Source organism: Octopus sinensis, linkage group LG25 (genome assembly GCF_006345805.1).
Source record: "Octopus sinensis linkage group LG25, ASM634580v1, whole genome shotgun sequence".
Classification (NCBI taxonomy): Eukaryota; Metazoa; Mollusca; class Cephalopoda; order Octopoda; family Octopodidae; genus Octopus; species Octopus sinensis.
In genome coordinates, this window is record NC_043021.1 from 22,327,981 (window position 1) to 22,337,980 (window position 10,000).

The following is a 10,000-nucleotide window of genomic DNA, read 5'->3' on the forward strand; positions in this document are numbered from 1 at the left end:
GTATTATATTTATCGAGATGTAACGCCAAACATAAAGCTCTTACTCGCACCTATTGTCATTAGAACAAACTGCTTAATCTAACACCAGAGTTACCCAAAATACGAAGAAAAGTTTCTGCTCTTGAACAACGGACAATGGTAAACGGATTCGGCTTATTCAGTTGTTTCATTGTATAGCAGTTCATTTCGTAAAAATCTTGTATGCAATTAGATGTGTATAGGGAATATACTTTCATGCAAAGTTACACTCACATGAATAGAAATGAATCGTAAACTTACTTGTGTCCTACGATTGTATATATTTATAAACATACATACGTACATATATATTTGAATACAGAAGCATACAAAATGCAGAAAGTGTCGAGGCACACACACACACATTTCTAAATGGGTGATGTAACTTTTATTTTAAGTCTAAGGTAACGTCTAGAAAATTCACTATCTTGGTGTTAGGTTCATACGTAAAGCCTGGGTTGAAATCTTTGAAAACTTTACTAATTTTCTTTATTATTCTCCCAATGTTTGATTTATTGTTACTAGGTACAATAAATAAAGCATCATCTCTATATAAACCACCTTGTAATTCCGGGATATCTCTACTCATGCATTTTAATAATGTTATCAATTGATATGAAAATTATGTATTAATGGAAAACATCAATTAATGGCTGATGATTGCTCAACATTTTAAAACTATTGTAATACTTACAACATTTAATAAAATGTTGTAGCATGAAACGATCGTACCAAATTACCGACGTTATTCTTGTTGCTTATTTTGATTATATATATACATATATATACACATATATGTGGTTGTGTGTACGTATTAATGTATGTATGTATGTATATATATATATATATATATATATGTTGGGGTGTATAGATATATATATATGTCGACAATATGGAAGCGCGTATATACACAAGATTATAGCCAATACATACATTGATTGAATCTTATATAATCTAGTTAGTTATGGGTGTGTTTGCGGATGTGCGCGCGTGTATTTATGTGTATGCGTTTGCAAGAATATCGCGGCGATGGCTTTGTAATACATGCCACAAGAATACCACCATATTTGAAAGCTATATATTAAAATGTATTAATACCCATAAAATCACATGATTCTTGTCTAGACTTCGAAACAAAATAATATTGAGGTCTTCATTTTTCCGAAATATCACACGGAGAAAAGAAGTGTTTAAAAATCGATAAAATGAATATAAAAAAAAGAATACTGAATTGAAAGCAGTTTCATGTTATGCAAATTTATTGCCTTGTATCAACAGATAAAAAAATAGCTGTATTAAGTGCATATACTGTTTTCTTTTCAAATATTGTCAGTTGGATATGTTTTGATTTTCGGTTCTTTTCCTCTTCGTTCATGACCCTGGAGCAACTGTAATAATTTTCAACATTTTTGCCGACTTGCATAATTGGTTATTCTATTTGCATTTGTTTACTATATGTTAAATAAAATAAGGGGGTTGCAGCTACTATCGGGGGAGACCATTTCTAATTTAATATCAACTCGTGAAGTGGGAATTTTATAGTCATGTTTTGCGGCAAAATTGCCCACGCAGAAAAATATTGTTTTTGATTTTGACACAAGTTGAGGGCGGGAGTAAGTCGATTACACCACCCCCAATACACAACCAGTATTTATTTTATCCTCCATGAAAGGATGAAGGGTAAAGTCGACCTATGCAGAATTTTAACTCAGGACGAAATACTTCTATGTTTTTCACCCTGCGTGCTAACGATTCTTATCTCTTTATTGCCCGCAAGCGGCTAAACATACAGGGGACAAACAAGGACAGACAAAGGGATTAAGTCGATTAGATCGATCCTAGTGCACGACTGGTACTTAATTTATCGACCCCGAAATGATGTATATATGTGTGTGTGTGCGCGCGTGTGTTTGTGTGTGTAGTAATAATAACAATAATACTTGGATGGTATTTATAAGTATTTAATATATCACTAAGCACGTACAGATTGCTGCAACCCAAAAACTGTTTCACCAGTCAGTATTATCATTGCACTATGGCCGGCATAATGGAATAGGTGCCTTATTTGCATATTCAAAACGCTTCCCGTAAACAGATTTATAATATATATATATATATATATATATATATATAATATATATATATATCTATATATATATATATATATTATATATATATATATATATATATATATATATATATATATATAATATATATATATATATATATATATAGTATATATATATATATATATATATATATATATATATTATATACAATGTGATAAAGGCACGAGCTGGCAGAAACATTAGCACGCCGAGCGAAATGCGTAGCCGTATTTCGTCTGCCGTTACGTTCTGAGTTCAAATTCCGCCGAGGTCGACTTTGTCTTTCATCCTTTCGGGGTCGATAAATTAAGTACCAGTTACGCACTGGGGTCGATGTAATCGACTTAATCCGTGTATCTGTCTTTGTTTGTCCCCTCTTTGTTTAGACCCTTGTAGGTAGTAAAGAAATATATATACAAAGCGATAGATATATGTTTGCGTGAGTGTATGTGCTTGCGCACGCGTTTGTGTGCGGTTCAGCCATTTTTCGCTTTATTTTCTTCCTTCTCGTATATCATTCGCCATTGGCAAAAAAAGAAAAGAACAAGATATTCCTCTCCAATGTCTTAAGACAGTCTTTAACATCAATTTCACTTTATTTTATATTTTCTTCAAAGGATTTCCCTCAAAGATTTTTCCTTCCCCTTCACAATAGCTTGTGACGAAGAAGGTTTCTGTTTCACATTTCCTCAGTACCTTGACAGGAATCTGTTTTCTTTGCTTCATTCATTTGTAGCTATTTAAAGTATTCTCCATTGATTCGTTATAATAGATTTGCATAATTCTCCGCTAGATATTATAAGATATTTTTCTACCACGCAGTATTCTTAGTAAATATAATCAATGCCGTGTGCGGCTGGTCTCTTTCAAATGAACACTTTATTACATGTCTAGTCTTGTTAATTGACTGCCAGCTGAGAATATCATAACTATAGCTTTTAATAGAACAGCCACCAGATTATTGATATATATTACATTATTTTCGGCATTAGGCTTCCTTTTAATTATTTATCTTACCCGAATCAAATATTCCTTTATAACATTTTATTTCTCCTCTGTCTAGTTAATTAAATACGAAGTATCAAGAAGTCTGTGTTTGGTTCAATTTTCTCTTTTGTTTCCTATCTACTTAATATTAATGGGTTTTATTAAACTTCATTAATTCCAGATTGCATCGTGGCATTTTGCTAAACCAAAGTCATGTCAAATCCCCCCCCCTGAATTCATTTGCTTCTTTTATTTATTTCATACCAACATCGCACAAGGTTTTTTTTTTACGTATACAAACCATGGTTAATTGTCATTCGATATCATTTGTACCCAAGTTTAGTCGGGATGGTATAAATATAGCTAACATCAAGGCGAAAAGGATTGGACAGAGGCAAACAACTTGAAATACATTTCCATCAGCCATGCCAATTGTTTTTATATGTAACAATAGTGTTTATATCAACAGACGCTTGTTATTAAAGCTGTTCTGTTCTTGGTAATGAGTTTTAAGATCCACAGATGCAGATGTCTCTATAATGAGTGGATTTATCATTTCAGTTCTTACTGCAATGTATAGTCATTTTGTTTACCATCGGATTGTACTTTGTGGTCTTTCGATATTATAAGGATTTTCTGCATAGGAAAGTCAGTTTGCTATTTTTATGAATTTGTTTTGTAAGAGGTGAAATCGTGTGTTGAAACAGATATCGTCACTTTTCGGAATGATTGTTATATTCATTCGTAAATCGTTTATCATTGTTTTTGTTTCATCTTATGACTATTGTCTGGAAATCTTTCGCCGTATACCTGTGACCTCATCAGCGACTCATAGATCCTACATGTCTCTGCATAGAATAATCAGGAAGTCGGAGGGAAAAATCTCTGAAGAGATCACAGATGTGTGATGAAAAAGTTCAAGGTAATTGACATGCAATAAAATAACAATTATAATAAATGGGTTAAGAACCGATATACAGTGACGTGAACGAAAAGAAGAAGAGAAGAAAGAGAAGAAGAAGAAGAAAGAAGAAGAAAAGAAGAAGAAGAGAAGAAGAAGAAGAAGAAGAAGAAGAAAGAAGAAGAAGGAGAAGAAGAAAGAAGAAGAAGAAGAAGATGGAAAGAAGAAGAAACGGAGGAGAAAACGAGAAGAGAAAGAAGAAGGGAAGAAGAAATAAATAGAATATTAAAAAATAGAGGAAAAAGAAGAATAAACGAAAAGGAAAAGAAATGTAGAGAGGTGGGTAAACTAACAGGGTACGGATTAAGAGAAAGCCGTTTAAGAAAAAAACAGAAAGTTCAAAAAAGTTTAAAATGTTTCAAACGTGGTGGTGTATTGAAGCCATTTTTCATCAACGGAAGATTCCAGTGAAATCCGTATGTATATCCAGTAGTAATCCAGTGGAATGCTGGTGTGTAAATGAGATGAGGTGCAGAATGTTTAGGTAGACGTAAATCTCAAGTACTATACATATATATATATATATATATATTATATATATATATATATATATATATATATATATGTATGTATATGTATGTATACATATGTATATATATGTATATGTATGTATATATATGTATGTATACATACATACTTATATATGTATGTATATGTGTAAGTATGTTTGTACGTGTAATATAATTACCATACGAAGCACTGAAGATTTGGTGACTAAAACCTATTGAAGCCAGTGCCCCAGCATGGCCGATTTCCAATGATTGAGAGAATTACTAGATTGAACACTACAAAAAAATAATAATAAAAAGACGTCATAATGGACGTAGTGTTTCCACTTACAATGTCTCATTTAAAAAGTTAGACGTCTCTTTCACAAATGATCGAAATATAATCACACATTCTGGAGTCTGTACACGAATTACCGATTCTGTTTTACAAGAGAAATTTTGTCTTGTGTAAGTAGTTATTATGTAATTAGCCGACAGACATCTTCGGTACCGGAATATTTCATTGTAAAAGATTTACTTCGGCAAGCAATTTTATTTCATGAAATTGCATGCTCAATGACGTAAAGAATCTAGATTGGCATAAAACATTGAAAGGGAAGAAATTCTTTGGGGTTTTCAATTCATTTTCCCATTCATTTTATCATTATTATTATTATTATTATTATTATTATTATATTATTATTATTATTATTATTATTATTATTCCTGAATGCTACATTGATAAACTGCACAGATATCACTTTAATTTTATCAATCTACTTCGGAATCCTCTAGGAAAACGATTTTGTGTTAGCAGCAATAAAATCTGTTTTGTATTAACTTATATTTTATTTCATCTTTCTGCGAATTTTTTTTTTGTTTTTTGATTTTTCTATCTTTCTGTTTTATCGATTTTGTTTTCCACTTCCAACTCGTCTTCAGTCGTGGAGTAAAGACGAGAAAATGGGTCTCTTTGCAAATTACAAATCATTTAAAATGCTATCAACGTGATGTTTTTTTCTATCATTTTTATTTTTTTGTTTTGCTTTATTGTTTTTTGCATTTAAAAAATTGTTTTCGTTTCATTCTCTTCTTCTCTTGCATGCCAACAAATATATGAAAAGAAAAAAAAAAGGGAATGCTGCCGAATGATAATTTTAAAAGCATTTACTGCATAACCAATGTCGAATTGTTAATAAAATTCTCCCAAATACATGGAATCTTTCAAACTGCCGTGTGTCAGGATCACAAAATTAAATAACGAGAAATAACAGACAAAAGTCGTATTACACGATAAAAAGAGTGGACATCTAAGAAATGTATCTGTGTATGATACCAGCCAAAGACATAGCATTAAGGGGATCAATCCATTCACGAGAAATTGTAACGAAATCAGTCATTTAAATAACACTGCGCCTTCTAAAAACGGGAAGGAAATGTTTTATAAAATGCTGACCAGATAAACAAAAGGATACGATAATCATAATTGGAACGCCTTTTATTCATATATCAATTCAAGCAGAACTGGGTTTTTTTGCTAAACAGTAATAATTTCTAAAGATATAGTCAACGAAATTACTTGACTACATAGAAATATTTCTATTACAAGTCGGTTCAATGAGGTCTTTTAAATTTAAACGGTAGCAACAGTAACAGTTGAAGACATTTAGCAACCCTTTCATTTTAACAATGTATGAGAAGCGATGTATTTAGAAAGTCGTGTCAGGCTTAGCTTCATTTCAAGGAACATAATTATATTCTTTCGAGAGCAGACACCCAGTTTTAAGATAACGATATGGGTTGTTGTTGTCTCGCCAACTAGAAGAACGGACATTGAATTAAAGCAGCTGAATTACCCCATTATACCATTAAAAATAAGAGTGAAATAAGAATAATTGACAAGTTATTATTATTATCAAAACAAAACCTCCTAATCGAAGTAAAAAATCTAACAGATCATATGTTCATAAATAAATTGACAAATTACTCCAATAAAAAATATACGAAAGTTTGAAAAGCTAAGACATAAAAACAAAACATAGGTTTAGGTATTAAAAGAGTCAATCATTAAAATAATGTTGCTCTGCGACAGACATAAAAGCAAAATAAAAATATATACAAATTTATAACCAACAAAAAGGAATTACAATTCTGGTCAATATATAGAAAATAGATTATTACGCTATGCATGGCATAAAAAATTACATAGAAAATAAAAGGTAAGACAACAAAGCAAAAACTAAACAATGTACATATCCATAGCACGGAGACCTGAGCTTCTTAGCCTTGTAGAAACATCAAAATTAAGCTGTTACATAATAATAATAATAATAATAATAATAATAATATTAATAATAATAATTATTATAATAATAATAATAATAATAAGGATAATAATAATAATAACAATAATAATAATCATAATAATAATAACAATGATAATAATAATAATCTCAAATTTTAAAACAAACATTATTTTCTTATGGTTTCTTAAACATTCTCTAGGTACAAAACCAAATATATTGCACCCTAGGCATAACAACAACATGAACTTCTAACTTGTTGACTCTTGAGGTCTCTGGGTTGAGACTTAGAGCCAACTTATACGAATGCAAAGCAAAACAAACCTAAAGTAACAATAATAATAATAACAATAATAATAATAATAATAATAATAATAATAATAATAATAATAATAATAATAATAATAAGGAAGGAAGAAGAAGAAGAGAAGAAGAAGAAAAAGAAAGAAAAGAATAAGAAGAAGAACAATAAATAAGAATAAGGAAGAAGAAGAAGAAGAAGAAGAAGAAGAAGAAGAAGAAGAAGAAGAAGAAGAAGAATTGCAATCGCCTATGATTTAGACAGGAAGCCTGAGGAGATTTAAGGGGAGAGATTTGTGGATAATAGCACACCCAGATCTAGACTGATACTTTATGCTACTTACTCTGAAATAATGAACGGTAAATTTCTCTTCGATGGGATTAGAAATCAAAATGAATATGACGAAAGAGATACCGCATTATTCTTTTATATAATTCGAATACCGGAACGGTTCTGCCATTCCCCCGACATTACATTACCGATTAATTGTGTTTGTCGCATGAGACAAGTCTTTGCAGACAGTACAAAGGGGAAATAGAAAAGAAATCAACGAATATGAAAACAGTGGGTGATTTAGATGATATAACATCTTGAAATGAACAATAGGAAGAAAGATACGTAAATAATAAAACACCAACAAACAGACACATCACTACACATTAATAGAATACCAAAAAAAAAAAGAAGATAAAGTAAGATTGCTGAACAGCGGGAGAGAAATCACATAAGCAGCTCAGGATGGGCAACATACTTACTCGAGTTGCCCCTACACACCAAATGCAAGTGTCTTCTCCTTTTCTTGCCGCCAACCTACAACCGCACAATGAGAATATGCGTGTGTATTCACGCCGATATTTTGCCACTCTCTCTTGTGAACGTATGATTCTTAGTGAGATTTTAGATCTAGATATAAACCTTCCACCATCCCCAACTTACATCATCATCATCATCATCATCATCATCATCTAAAGATGGTTTTATTCAATTTTAGTTGTTCTGACAGTTAAGGCCAAAAGTTGGTTCCGCGTCAGTGAGTATTAGAAGTGAGTGTAGGCCGACTGATATGGCTAGCAGTATTTACGCTCGATAGACTGAAAACAAATAATGGAACGGCGTGTGTGAAAACGTGTGCGAATACACATTTGTATGTGTATGTGCTTCTGTAGGAGTGAGAGTATGTGTGTATAGAGAGCGCCACTGAGATGAACGAACGTATATCAAGACAGTGCGGTTTTCAAATACAGAGATGGAAGCGCGAACGCACACACACGCGAGCGTACGCAAAATATTTTTTGAAATAGGGGACAAAAGGCACATACAAATATATACACACATATATTCACACATGCACATACAAACGTTTCTATGCGTAATTAATTACATTCATATCAAGACACACACATATAGAGACAGTATATATTAGAAATGAATAAGAATACATGAAAAACATATTACAGTATGTATTTATATTAAATGTGTATGTATATGTATATATATATATATAATATATATATATATATATATATATATATATATATATTATATATATTAGAAAAATTGAGGTAATCAGATCAGATGGTTCATATTTGTAGATATTTATTTATATATTACATTTTTACATATATATCATATCATTCGGATTAGCGCTTGCTCCCATTCTAGGGGTTTTCAAATCAAATCAGTTCTGGGTAGTTTGAACCTTTTATAGTTCGTAGTAGTGGGTGAGGAGGAAGTGAGACAGAGAGAAAATATGTGTGTATGTGTGTGTGTTGTGTTGTGTGTGCGTGTGTGTGTGTGTGTGCGCATTTATATCTGAGAGTGAAGAAGTGTATTCCGTTGGTCTGCTGGACCCCCTGTGGTTTTATAAGAACTTTGGCCGTCCATTTCAATGTCACTGAGTGTGTGTTGTGCATAGGTTGGCATGGCAAATGTCATTTGGGGTCACACTTTCTATGATCATTCTGTGGAGGTGTGTGTGGTGTGTGTGTCTCTGTGTGTCTGTGTGTTGTTTGTTGTTGTGTGTGTGTGTGTGTATGTGTGTGTGTGTGTGTGTGTGTCTGTGTGTCTGTGTGTTTGGAGAAGGGGAGAGAGAGAGAGAGACAAAAAGAGAAAAGGGAAAATAAAAATAAAAATAATAATAATAATAAAAACAAAAAATTAAAAAAAAAAAAAAAAAATAAAAAAAAATAAAACCAAAAATAAAAATAAAATAAAAAATATAAAGAATAAAATAAAATATAAAGAATAAAAAATAAAAAATAAAAATAAAAATAAAAATAAAAATAAGGGAGAAGTGGAGAAGAAAAAAATATTTTTGTGTGTGATATTTATACCAACACATATATATACACACACACAGACTTATACATAAATATTTTGAAAAACCTTTTTATCGGTTCAAAATGAACAACCAAATTATACCATCTTGAAAGTTGTATGTCATAGAAAAGTTAAAACTAAAGTGACAATTAAAGGTAAAGATGGAAGTGAATTATAAAGATAATAATATAATATGATGTATATAACAGGCAATACACACATCTACACACACACAGATTTTTCCTTCAATGTATGTTGAGTTAAAGTTTCAGCCATTTAATTTGGGGGAGAACTTAGCTATGAAATGTTTTTCCATATTCCTCCTCCTGGGGGGGGTGTCATTCTTCGGACACTTGTAGAAGGAAATATCTTAAATTTTCCTTCTCCACATGTAGCTAGGTGTGTGCTTAGTGGTATTTTGCGTAGTTCTTCCTGCCGAATATGTTGTCGGGATCCTGGCTCGCTGGCACAAAGAATTACCAGTTTCTCCTACGTAATTCTCATATATATATATA